Source organism: Mustela nivalis (genome assembly GCF_964662115.1).
Source record: "Mustela nivalis genome assembly, chromosome: 4".
Lineage (NCBI taxonomy): Eukaryota > Metazoa > Chordata > Mammalia > Carnivora > Mustelidae > Mustela > Mustela nivalis.
Window position 1 is genome coordinate 154,164,705 of NC_139023.1, and position 14,202 is coordinate 154,178,906.

At 42.0% G+C, this 14,202-nt stretch overlaps 1 long non-coding RNA gene across 1 annotated transcript; it reads left to right on the forward strand.

Moving 5' to 3' along the window:
- The first annotated feature begins 446 nt into the window (after positions 1-446).
- Positions 447-13,990, forward strand: LOC309862748. Its single transcript, XR_014310690.1, has 3 exons — positions 447-715; positions 8,545-8,704; positions 13,857-13,990. It is a non-coding gene; the product is annotated as an uncharacterized lncRNA (long non-coding RNA).
- Positions 13,991-14,202: the final 212 nt, after the last annotated feature.

A 14,202-nucleotide genomic window follows, 5' to 3' on the forward strand; every position in this document is an offset into this window, starting at 1 on the left:
GAGCACTGAACGGGTAATTACAGCCCATTACTATTTTTACTACGGCTATTATTGTACCTTCCTACTCCAACGGTAACATTGAAACACTTTCCCGCCAGCTTTTCATTTTATTTTTACATGGGTCACTTGGAGCAGTGATGGATGGCGTTGTTTTCCTCGTCTTGCATGTGAACAAACGGGGACACGGAAGATTCCTTTAACAACCTGCCCTCTTTCCAGTGTCGCAACCGGGTGGAGATCAGAACCCTCGGATGCCCTTTCTCCTGTCTTCTTTGCACTTGCCAGCTGCTCGGCTGCCCCGGGGACTTTGAAGTGCAGAGCGCCCCAGGGCTTGCTAAACACCGCCCAGGCCCGCGGTGCTGAGGAGCGCGGCGCGTCTTCTTCGACCTCAGCCGCCTGCCGATCCCGTTCTTCTTTAAAAAGCCAGGTGGCGCCAACTCTCAACCCCTGCGAGAGCCGGCGGATCCTACGGCCCGCGCCGAGTGGGGAGGAGAGATGGAGGAAGAGCCCGGCCCCAGACGGGCGCTTTCGCTCTGCGCCTTTCGCTCTGCGCCCTCCGCTCTGCAGAAAGGAACATGTGCTTTTCTCTTCTCCGTGCGCCTCGCAGGATGACGGCAAGCCCAAAGGGAAACGAGGTGTCCTGTGTGCCACATGGAGCTTGGGGAACGGAAATAATTAAAGCCAAGAGGTTTCCTGGCTCTTCGCGGTGTTAACGGTGGGTTTTGATTTGGGGAAGGAGAGCGGGGAGAGGTTAAGGCCGGTTCCAATCTGCCGGCATCCTGTATCTGTCTGTGCGGCAGATGACGCGTGGGGCCGGGAGGGCGCTCGCGCCTGGGTGTGCGCAGAGCCGTGGGTGCAGGAGCAGGTCTCGAGGGGTCGTGTGTGATGGCCTACCTACTCCTATAACAGAGTAGGTGCGTGTTTATTTAAAAAAAAAAAAAAAAAAAAGTAGAAATCCTCCCAGCTGTGAACAGAGGGCTTTGAGGTTCCCTCCTGTGACAGCTGAGGGTCTGAATCTATTATGGAAGGCACACGTTTCAATTTTCAAACCCCATTTTTTATCCTTGAAATGTTTCCAGTCTTTGAACTACTGTTATTTAACAGGAAGAAGGGAGAAACTCCATTATATGAGCATATCGATTTACTTGATCTAAACCAAACGTCACTGAATAAAAGATGTTTGTTGAAACTTACAAAATAACTATTAATCTGGTAACTGAAAATTTAGCCATAGCATGTGCTGCTGTTGCAAATCATCATCGAATTTGAAGATGAATTCAGTCAAAGAAAGGGGTTTTGTTCTTGTCGTTGTTGTTGTTGTTGTTGAAAACCTGGAGCACTGAGAGTAGAGTTGGTATTATGGCCTATAGCAATTTTAAGATTTTAATTGAAATGACAGTAACATCCATACGGACACATAGAGCACTCAGCAACATCAGTAATGATGACAGTGTGCTATTAATGCTGCTTTTTATATGGTGCTGGTGGTGTGTTTATTGCAGCATGTGCTCCGTGGCACTGTTTCTTAAACTGCAGGTTGCCAACCGTTAGTAACCCATGAAATCGGCCCTCTGGGATTGGAGCAGTATTTTTTTTTTTTTTAATGAAATAGAAAATAATGAAAAATATCAGAAGGATTTAAGAATAAATGCTCTTTCACAAGTCTTTTTTTTTTCCTCCCCATTTTTGTATACATCTGTCCTGGATCACAGGGTAAAAATGTCTTTCTTATCATGGTTTACATTTGAAAAGGAGTCTGAAGGGCATCTGGTGACTCAGTGAGTTAAGCCTTTGACTTTGGCTGAGCTCATGATCTCAGGATCCTGGGATCCAGCCCCTCATCAGGCTTTCTGTTCAGCAGGGAGCCTGCTTCCCCCTCTCTCTTTGCCTGCCTCTCTGCCTACTTGTGCTCTCTCTCTCTCCTTGTCAAATAAATAAATAAATAAAAAGAAAAGGAGTTTGAAAGCTGTGGTTTTTAATTAAACATTTATTTTATTTTATTTTTAAAATAATCTCTAAACCCAATGTGGAGCTGAACTCACAACTGGGCAATCAAAAAAGAGTCACATGCTGTACTTGACTGAGCCATCACCTTGCCGCCACCTCCCCCTGCCCCCCACCAAGGGTATTCAGTTTTAAAATCTCATCATGATGGGTTCTTTTCTGATTTTGAAGGTTACACTGGATAAAAGAGATCTCAGGCTTAGGGCCCCAGGGAAAAGACCAGCAAGAAAGAAAGACAGGGAGCCCTGGCCTCAGAAAGGAAGATTATTACAGGAACCCTGGAGCAAAGACCAAACAAAGCATTAGCCTCCTTATTCTAAGCGGTTGTGGGAGGGTGGGAGGATGGTCCATCTACCGGAGGGGTGACTGGAGTCACATGCTTTGGTAAGGGGACACATGGTCTTAACAGGAGCAAGTAGAATAACCTTGAACCAGGAGAAGCGAGTTAGGAACTCAATGATTGATCTGGGGGGAAGGAAGGGGTTAAGTATCCTTCCATTTCTTCCCAGTCTTAGTGTTGAAGAGGAGCTGGTATTACTTACTGTCCCTGGTTTGGGGCGCAGATTGGGCCATATTGACTAGAAGCCAGGTCATGTTGTATTTAAAGGCAATGGCTCCCTTTGGCTCTTTCTTCCAGTTCCTGGTAAGTGGACCTACTAGGTTCAGCCTGCCCTAAGGGATGACCTCTAAGGGTTGACATCCCTTTCTCACTCCAAATACCAGGGCTAGTTAGCTGAGCCAAGATCCAGCTTGGGTGTGGCCTTCCTATTCTCTATTCACCTGGAAACCTGCCGGTCATGGCTTTGGGTTCCTGCATCCATGGTCAGCCAGAGGGAAAGGAGATGTTGGTTTGGACTTCAGAGTAGATGGATCTACCACATGCTCCATGCAGCTTGACTAGAGCTCTGTGCTGAGACATATGCCATTTTTGCCTCTAGTAATCAAGCAGCCATTGTGTTCCATTTGTTGTTGTTTCAGAAATGTCTGAATGTCCCTATAGGAGTTGTTCTCAAACCTTAGCACGCATCAGAATCACCTGGGAGGCTTGTTAAACCACCCATGGCTGGGTGCCACACCAAGTTTTGATTTACCAGGTCTAGGGTGGGGCTTGAGAATTTGCTTTTCTAGCAAGTTCACAAGTGATGCTGCTGCTGCCCCAGGACCAGACCCTGAGAACCACTGCTCCATGAAATTCTGAGAAGGGTGTGGAGTAGAAAGGTGACCAGCAGGGCAAGAGGAAAACACTCCTGAGTTTTGGACCCTAATGGCATCTTAATTCCATGAACCCCACACCCTACCACAAGCCAATCCCCCAACACCCAACCAAGGCTGCCAGGGGATCCGATCTAGAGGAGACTGACTCCAGCAACAACACCACTCTCAGTGGTTAGTTTGGGGATGCTACATCTTGTGGGGGGCTCAGGAGAGTATGGGTTCAGGGAACCTTATTCTTGGACAGACCACGAAGTAAAGTGATTCACTGTAGAGTCCCCATAGGACTGCTGGTTACTGCCTATGCGATCGTAGGCACTATGTAGCCACTCCGAAGTTTTTCTACCTCCTTGTAATATGGGGCCTAGGAGCGTAAAATCCAATTCCTAGTCACCTTTGCAGCTAGAATTCAAGGTTCTGAAAATGAAATGCAATCACATAGGATTAAAAGGTCAAAAAGACAAGCACGCTCTCTTCCTTTAGCTTGTGGATGCACAAGAAGACTCTGGAAGGCATGAGTGTGGTCAGTGGCTGCATTCCATGGTCCACTGTCTAGTCACCAGCCTTGTGGTTGTGGGGGCTCTGACGGCTTCCCCCGACTCTATTCCTCCAACCCTTCCACTCGATAACTTGCATTAAATCCCTCTGAGCTCGGAAGATCTAGATTGTCTTCTGTTTCCTGTATTAAGCCCTGACTGATCCAGGGAACGAGGTTGTTTGGGAGCTTTGTACCCGAGGTCAGGATTAGTGTGGGCAGAGAGGGTAGTAGAGACCCTGCAGGTGGTGAGATGACTGTCCTCAGCTGGTAGCAACTTGGGTGCACCAAGCCAGATTCCATTGAGCCTGCCTGCCATCCAGAAATCGGGGAGGGCGAAGAGACGAGCATGCTGAATCGCTGTCATCTTGTTCTGCCTCTCGCAGGAAAGCCTCACTTCTGCTGGCACCCCCTTCTGATTTTCACAGCAAAGCAGGAAAAAGAGCAATTTTTGGAGCATTCAGGCAAACATTTTTACTAAGGCTCAGTGACTGTCTGCTCTGCCCATTTTGATATTTGATTTTTACTGTCCTGTGCTATATCTGGGCACTCACTCCATGATGAGGTTATCACCGATTTAACGGAAGATAGTGACTTTTCTATTTCCAGCCTGAGAATGAATGATGAGTTACTTGGGCAAATCAGCTTCACTCCGTGTGATCTAGGACTTGAGTGGATGTTGCAAATTTCTGCTACAGCCCAGGGAGTAGGGCTGTCCCCTTTGCTCACCTTGTTGCCTAAACCCTAGCTTAGGGCCTTGCACTTGCAGGAGCTGATTCATTGACTCATCAATTCTTCCGGAGCAGGGACGACACCAAATATATGTCACTTAATTAATTTTTGTCCAGAAGGAACCGATTGTTCTGGTCACTGTGACCTTGTTCACAAACGCATGGTACTGCCCCCTGCAGGAGGCACGCACATCCCCACTCCGGCTTGCAGCAGTGGTCACGTGAGACTGGCCATAACCAATGATGTCTGAGTAGAAATGACTGTCTTTGGTCCGCATGTCAGCAATGATGCTGATATATACAGATGATTTCAGCCTGAGGCCCCTGAGCAAAGAAAGTGGAGCAGGGCTGTCAGAATCCAGAGTGGACATGTTGCTAAAACTTATGTTTTTATATGAATTCCAGACTTGTTAATTTACTTCTGTGAAGTAATTGGCATTCTAGAAACCTAATAGATCACAGATCTTGTCCTGGCCAGAGTTTGGTCCCAAAGGCCAGGACACCAATCAAATCGCCCTTCCTCCCCCACAGGGTCTGGAGGGGATGCTCCAAAGGAAAACTTTAGGCAAGGGAACTAGAGGTTTCTGAAGGGATTTTGTTACTGTAGAATTTTATCACTCCACATATCTAAAAGAATTTGCCAGAAATAGAAATACCAGGAGAGCCATAAAGATGTTAATTTTTATCTCATTTTTATTCTTGCATATTTGAAAGCCAGGGGAAACATCCAAGTGACAGATCAAGGCATTGAAAGAAGTTTAGATAATGGTAATCCTAACGGTTACATTAAATAGAGGTGATTTAGTAGCACATAGCTGCGATAGGAAAGCAACTCCATGGTAAATGAGAACCAAGGCTTGAAGGTTAGTAAGACTGACTTTCTGTCAAGACATCCCTTGCTCCAAGGACCTGGCTCATTGTTAATTGATGGCCTGTGGCTCCCAGCACAGTGCTCTGCTCTGGCTGCTGGGCCTGAGGGAAAAAGACTTGTTTTGAAACACAGTGTTCTTAATGAAGCAGATTCTGACCCTGAAATGTGCAAGAAAATAATCTGAAAGTGTGATGAAAAACTGCCTATTGAAAAGTCAGTGACCTTTTGAATGTTGATTTTAAAATAATAGATTTGTTTTATTTGACACTTTGGTAAATGCTGTAATAAAACACAACAAGGTCAAAGAAATTAGCCAGTGTGTTTTGTGCCCTGCAGCCTGAACTGTCTAAACTACATCCTTGCAAATGGGCATCAGTATTAGTGAAATTTTGTTGCAAATTTTGGCATGGACTGTTTTGGAGTGTCAGACTTTAAGGCGCTATCACAGAATTGGCAAGATTCGAGGATTTTCTTTTTTTAACTGATTTAATAACATTTTTCTTTATTGTCCCCATAATCACCTGCTTTATGAAGTGTGGCTGGAGCTGATGTTGCAACTGGTAATTTTCTTAGAAGCCAAATACATTTATATTTTTCCAACTTTTGATTTCCATCATTTCTGGGAATTGTTAGTAGATGGAATAAAAAAAGAATACATTATAAACAATTCAAAACACCAAAAACAAAATTCCTTGGACCTTTTACAGATACCACACATGCAAATAAATGTGGCTTTGCATTCCAATGACATTCAAGTGGGGATTACATTTTCCTCATTAACCTCTTTCTTAACCAAACAGTATTGTTTTTCAAGCCTGTTTTAAAGAAATCAAGTCTGACATCTTAAATTAATTCACACTGACTCCCTTCAAGTGAAGAGGTAGACTGTCTTCTTTTGATCCTGGTCCTTTATGCAGTTCTCGTTGAACTGTACCAAAGCAGCCAATTAGTTTAGGATGAAATCTGGAGATAGTGTTGCTTGCAAAACCAAAACATTCGAAGTACTAGGTGTGGTTTTTACTACATTTCTATGGAAGGAGTGGAAGGAGTAAACAATGTACACCTGAGGTCTGAACGTGCCTGCTTTCCTGAGGCAAACCATTTATAAAATGAATGTACTTACTTCTAATTGAAAGAATACCCAATCTGTTTTCCATCAGTCATAACCAGTAATTCCTCGGCTAATATGTGAACCTTAATTTGAAGCACTGGGACTCTTCTCTTTCCTCCAGGAAAGTCAACAGAGTTGTTTAGAGAGATTGCACAATTTTGGTAGGAGCAGAAATGTAACTGGATTGTTTTCTAAATTTCTGTAAACACTGGTGCCTGAATATGCAATTTGTAGGGTATACATTGTTTTCAGCGTCGATATTGGAGCATGGGTGATGAAATATGTGTGTGTGCGTGTTAGGTGTCATCTATCTCAGTAAAATGAAAGAGACATGAAAGTAACTCTTGGAGTTAAACCCACCAATCTTAGGATATCCTGCTTTAGTTGCGTTCACTCCGCTGTTAGTTCTGTCTCCTTTTGGCAGGCATTCTGTTTCATTCTACCATCTTCTCATGAATTGTTCTTAGATTTCTATAATCCTGGCTCAAGATGGCATGAGTTAGAATTGGAGAGGGAACAACACTAGTTTTCTTAGCGTCCACGGTCTCGAAACGCGCTCGTTAACGTTACTCGACACCTTTTCTACATGTGCCTTTCTTTAGAAAGTGGAAAAATACGTTATTGAGAATTTGTCAGATGAAACTATATTGCCAAACATTTGCAAAACTGAATTATTGACGAAATGCATGTGATTCCAAAGGGGCCTGCTTAATTGAAAGCAGTTGCGGTGTTTCAGCATGAGAATGTGGCTTACCCTTTCTGTTGTCTATCTGTCTTTAGATTGCTATAGAACATACCTCTGGACCTCCACTGTCCCCAGATAGCCGTTTCTACACAGCTAACTCAGAACAGATTAGAGCTAGAGTTTTAGGACACCCCATGGCTTTTATTTCTTGAGCAAGCATTAAGGAAAATCGCATCCTCATGTTCTCCCACGGTCACCTCTCATTCCCGGAACGCTGAATTCCCGCGCATGCCCAGAGTGCCAGGCACAGTCTACCAAGTTGCGCAATCAGGCTTGTGCACTCCCCGCGTGTGCGGTCGTTGCCAGGATGCAACTGTGCCATCGGTAGGACCTCTGAGGAGATGCTCGCTCAAGTCACGCAGCCTCGGGGCTGATTTGTTGCTCACTCTTAAACGTCCCAGTTTGGCTGACATTTAGCCTACCTCTGAGAATGACACTAAAGTCAGCTCTGCCACTAACCAGAAACAAAGCTGTTTCCGTGGTGAAAGAATAGTCTGCTCCATGGAAAATTGCACTTGCACACTCGGGGATCCTAATTAACAATTAGAATTGAAGACGTAAAAAAGCCCAAATGCGCACTGTGTGTGATGTGTGGTAAGGGGACATTTTTCAAAAAACCTAATGTATTTGACATCTCAATTGTCTTTTGACTAACTGAGAATTGGCATCTTGAAAACTGACCAAAGAAGGAGAAAAGAAATTGTGTTTCATTTTGTCATTTTAAGTATACTTTCTTTGTCAAGTGACTCTCTTAATTAATTAGGGAAACCATCAAGGGCAACGTAGTTCGTTCATCTTCATTTGCGATTTCAGAAAAGCTAATGGCCCAAACTGTCTTCTGAACTTTTCAAAGGACCTTTTGCTGTGGAGCTTCATCTTGTTTAAAGATGTTAGAGCTGTGTTGAGATTAATATCAACAATCAGAAAGTAATATCATGGTTCTGGTTGTCATTATCCTGTTTAGACACGCTAGAACTAGATTGCCTGTGTTAAAACTTAATGGACTAGAGAAGAAAAGCATCCAGAATCTTAATGATGGGAGCTTCCACTCTCCAGGCATTTGCCAGATGTCTCAATTTCTAAACTCAGAACATCTGATAAATCCACAATTTGCCTCACTTAGGGTTCTCAGTCCTGGCTGCACATTAGAATAATCCCAGAATTAAAAAAAAAAAAAAAAGTAGATAGATGGATAGATAAGCAGGCCCCACCCTTCTAATTAAAGCAGACTCTCTCAAGGTAGGCCCCCAGACTTCTTTTTTAAGTGCTTCCAAGTGATTTGAATGTGCAGCCAGGTTGAGAATCACTAACCCACATGATAATTTCATCTTTCAGAAGGGAGAGGAAGTGATGAAGAGGATTAACACCCTGCTTCTAATTCTGGCCAACTCGGAGGCCTTGCATGGAAAATCAGAAGTGACAGGAATCCTGGAAGAGAGCCACCTGGCCATCAGAAAATTCCAGAGGGATGTGGTCACTGCCAGACACACACTTGGTTAGTTGGAGTTTTAAAATATCTCAGGAAATTATAAAAGCTTGACTTTGACTGCCCCATCTGAGATTCCAAAAAGAAGCAGGGGAGAGTCTTCAAAATAAAATTTGGATGCTGCTATTGTAAATGGTCCTAGACAGAGAGGGGGTGGGGAGAAGAAGAGAAAAAGGAAGGAGGTAGCCAAAAAGATTTAGTGTCTTCGTGCAGGAAGCCGTCTGCTGAGAGCAGATATATTTTTAAATGGTATATGTAAAATGTGAAAGATGAGTTAGAAAAACAAGCATGGATGCAAAAACTCGGTCAGGAATATATGAAAAAGTCAGAAAGATTAAATCCAGGATAACATTCTGGATGATGAAGAGGGCTGTTTGAAAAAAAGCTAGCAAGCGTAGAATCCATGCAGGGCTGTGATGATGTTAGGTGGAGGTTATGTCAATGGTGAAAAGACAAGGTGGCTACACCCTCAGACTCCATTTTTACTCTTTAGATGAGGAAGGGCAGGACAAAGTTTGGGAAGCAGGAATTGAGAAATAAGACCACTTAGGAGCAAATGCCCGCTGTCCTAAATAAATTCAAACACTGGAAATAACAGACCAGAATATTGTCAGAATTTTCAAATGAAATGGCTTTCATCTTTAAAAAAATATGGAGAATGAAAAAGAAAGAAAAAAAAGAAAAGGAAAAGACATATGAAAAATGAAAGAAGTACCTGAACGCTATCCCACATTTTAAAAAAAGATTTTATTTATTTATTTAACAGAGAGAAAGAGAGAGAGAGCGCGCGCATGCATAAGCAGGGGGATCTCCCCGTAGAGTAGGGAGCCCCATGTGAGGCTTCATCCCAGTACCCTGGGATCATTTTCGGAACTGAAGGCAGAGGCTTAAACCACTGAACCACTCATTTTTTCAAGAGGAAAGTAGAAAAATTAGATTCAAAGTCCTGTTGATTCTTTAGTTCAAAAATCCTAGAATTTACTTTTACAGGCAGTTTGAATGTAAGACTTGCCAAGTTAAATCCTACCCATAAAACTGAATGGGAAGAAATCAGAAAGGGAGACAAACCATGACAGACTCTTGACTCTGGGAAATAAACTGAGGGTTGTAGAAGGAGACATGGGTGGAGGAGTGGGGCAGCTGGGTGACGGGCATTAAGGAGGGCACATGATGTGATGAGCACTGGGCGTTATATGCAACTAATGAATCGTTGAACACTACCTCAAAAACTAATGATGTACTATATATATGTTGGCTAATTGAATTTAAATTTTTAAAAATCCTCCCTATCACATAGTTCATGAAAAGACCAGACACAAGGCATGGTAAAATTTTAAATAATTTGAATTCAGAAGTTTGCAGCCCTTCAGAGTTAGATAATAGTTAAATACACTTTTGAAATAGTTGGATATTATAGTAAAACAAACTATTCCAAAACTTAGTGGCTCCAAATAACTACTGTTAACTCATTCACAATTCAGCTGTTTTGATGTGTCCCTCTGGGTGGTTCTCCTGCTGGTTTTGTCTGCGATCACTCAGGTGGCTTTTGTCATGTATAGCTTAACTTGAGCTAGATGGCCCAAGATGGCCTTAGACACATGTTTGGTGGCTGTTGCTGGCTGTCAGCTGAGCCACGTGTCTCCCTAGGAAGAGCAGACGCTAATTTACATAGTGAGGGCAGCATTCGGAGTGCCCCCCCCCCAAAGCAGAAGCTGCAAGATCGAGGCTGGAAGCCATATAACATCACTTTTGTCTCATTCTAACGGGTCTGAGCAAGTCACAAGGCCACTGCAGATCAATGGTCAGGGAAACAGGAAATACCTTTAGGCGAGAGGTACCGTAATTCATATACCCAATCTACCCCATCCTATGTCTCCTCACAAAAATGCTTCTATACATAAATATTTTAATTTCAGGGGATCCACGATCCTTCCAACCCAAGTTAAGGGCTTTTAATCTGTTCTAAACATTGCATATTTAAATAAGGAAATGAAAGCCCAAAAACACTTGCCTGGAGTCCAACAGGTATTTCTGTAGTATTAGTATACATGCCCGTAAGTGTGCTACTACGTATGTGTTATAATACCAATCCTGTGCCGTTTTCATTATGCCAGTCGCTGATCACCTTATTATTACAGGGAATGGATTTTAGCAATGTTATAAGTGGCCATTTGACTACACAATCAGGATAATGTAAGTCAAATGTATGCAGGGAAATATGAATGTTTTATTTAATTTGCATATTCTGTACATACATTCAGATACAAAAGTAGGCCAGTTAAAATATATATGAGGACTAAATTATTTAGTTAATATGCAAACAAGCACAGCTTCCAGTTATTTCTAAATTATGGGCATTTCCTGAAGTCTGGCTCTCTTTTTACTGACAGGTACTCTCTATGCTTCAACTAACTCTTACTGAAAAGTTGATTACAATGGATGCTTTGTGATGAGCAAGCTTGTTTTCACTTTTTAAAAAAATTAATTTAATTTAATTTCTTTTCAGTGTTCCAAAATTCATTGTTTATGCATCACACCCAGTGCTCCATGCAATACATGCCCTCCTTACTACCTACCACCAGGCTCAGCCAAACCCCCAAACCCCTCCCCTCCAAAACCCTCAGCTTGTTTTCACTTTTAAACCATCTACTTAAAAGTCATTCATTAACAAGAACAATAAATCATCAATTCCACTGATTTTAACTTATATAAAAACCAGACACTGTTGCCATTTCAAGTTTTTGGTTTTTTTCCTATAAGATAAAGTTAACTAAAGGAAAAGTGATATGGTTTAGTTTAAATTACTGCCTTTTGTGGGGTGCCTGGGTGGCTCAGTGAGTTAAGTGGCTGCCTTTGGCTCAGGTCATGGTCTCTGGATCCTGGGATTGAGCCCCGCCTGGGGCTTTCTGCTCGGTGGGGAGCCTGCTTTCTCCTTTCTCTCTGCCTGCCTCTCTGCCTACTTGTGATCTTTCTCTCTGGCAAATAAATAAATAAATGGGTGTCTTTTTGTTTGTTGTTGCCAGTAGATGACTTTTTTTAAAAAGATTTTATTTATTTATTTGACAGACAGAGACCACAAGTAGGCAGAGAGGCAGGCAGAGAGAAAGGAGGAAACAGGCTCCCTGCTGAGCAGAGAGCCTGATGTGGGGCTCAATCCCAAAATCCTGGGATCATGACCTGAGCCGAAGGCAAAGGCTTTAACCCACTGAGCCACCCAAGTGCCCCAGTAGATGACTTTTCATGTGAGGGCTGCAGGTATTATTAAATTTTTTATTATTTTTTTTAATTTTTATCTATTTTTTATTTTTTAATTTAATTTTATTTTTTCAGTGTTCCAAGATTCATTGTTTATGCACCACAGCAAGTGCTCCACACAATACGTTTTTGAAAAACAATTAGTATCTATATATTCATTTACTTTAATTGTTTTAGTGAAATTGGCAAGTTTATCTGGTTCACATAGATGGACAGAAACTAGTATAAATGTCCAACTTTCAGACTAATAAAAGTAAGTTTTTTCTTTTTATCATAAAATTGTTCAAATATGCAGAGAAATAGAAAAAAATAGTACAATGAGTACTCACGACCCAATACCTTTAATCAATAGTTATAATCATTTCGCATCTTTGCTTTGTATGTTCTGCTGTTGTTGTTGGACTATTTTAAACACCCCAAGCACATCTTTTTACATAACCAAATTCTAATATATCTGATTTAATAAATTAATATTAATTCCCTAGGATCATGTAATACCTGGTCCATATTTAAATTGGACATACAACAATTATTATGCCTTTGGTCTTTTTAACTAGAATAGCACACACAAACCTTTTCACAGAGTTGTTGACATTGTTTTTTTTTTTAAGATTTTATTTATTTATTTGACAGACAGAGATCACAAGTAGGCAGAGAAGCAGGCAGAGAGAGAAAAGAAGCAGGCTCCCTGCTAAGCAGAGAGCCCGATGCCGCACTCGATCCGAGGACTCTGGGATCACGAACTGAGCCGAAGGCAGAGGCTTTAACCCACTGAGTCACCCAGGCACCCCGACTTTTTTTTTTTTTTTAAAGATTTTATTTATTTGACAGACAGAGATCACAAGTAGACAGAGAGGCAGGTGGCAGTGGGGTTGGGCAGGAAGCAGACTCCCTGCTGAGGAGAGAGCCGGATATGGGGCCCGCTCAATCCCAGGACCCTGAGATCATGACCTGAGCTGAAGGCAGAGGCTTAACCCACTGAGCCACCCAGGCGCCCCCAATGTTGACTTTTTGAAGGTCAGTTGTCTTATCGAATGCCCCAGTTCTGGACTTTTGATTCTTTTGCTCTCCCATCTTCTGCCTATCCCTTAGATCTGAAGTCTTGATGAGATTCAGGTTATACATTTTGAAGAATATTCCATAAGTGAGGGTGCCTGCTTCATAGGGCGTGACATCAGCAGTACATTAAGCCTGGTTGCCCCACTGTTGGGGACATCAACTTCGATTACTGAGTTAATGTGATGGCAAACACAGCTCTTCTCACTAGGAAGATGCATTTTTTGCTTTGTAAGTTAGCAAGTGTACCTGTGAGGTGGTAGTTTGGCTCCATGAAAACTTTAGTTCCCTAAAGTTAGGTTGTTCTTGTTGTTGTTTGTTTGTTTTAATTTAATTTTTTTTCAGTGTTCTAAGATTCATTGCTTATGCACCACACCCAGTGCTGTTTTTTAAAACATAACTCCTTGTGCTTTTAGTTTTTATAAAGAATTTTACCCATTTTTTCAGAGTTTTCACTTAGCTGGGTATTTTCAACCTAGAATTATGAAATTCTCTGTTCATATCTTTGTCATCTTGGGTATCATTTTGGTTTACAAGAGTTATGCACATCTGGGCTAGTGAATTGGGCATTAGTGGGTTACCAGGGCTATGTACTGTCATTCTCCTATTCACTCATTTTATTTTACGATCATTACATGCCAGGTTAGAAATGGAACTATGTAGTGTTATAGAAGTGAATGTCATGTTGCCATGAATAAGGCAATGAGATCCCAGCAGCACCCACTGTACCAAGAAGCTGAGCATTGACTGAAGGTATAATGGCTACTAGACTCTTACCATGAGCTAACTGCCTCACATCGAAATTGAAATTTTGGTCCCTTGGAGTAACTTCTTTGTTTCCCATTTTTAGGTCAGAAGACAGGAGTGAAAACATACCAGTAACCAAATATAGTGGTATCAAACCTAATGAGGAATTAAAAAAAAAATTTCTTATATGTTTATTTAAAAAAATAAATAAATAAGTTTTTAAAAAAATTTCTAAAATCTGTGTCTGTTCGTTTTCCTTGTTTCATTGGTTTTGTTTCACCCTCATCTGTGAGTCATTTGCCTTTCGTCATCTTCCTCAATGGCTTCTGCAAGAATATCAGTCTTGAAACGTACAACATGGCTCGCACCCACTTCTAACATTGTTTCAAATCTCATTTATTATTTCGTACTGTGGTCTCACTAAAAGCCAACGTTCCTGAGACTGCGAA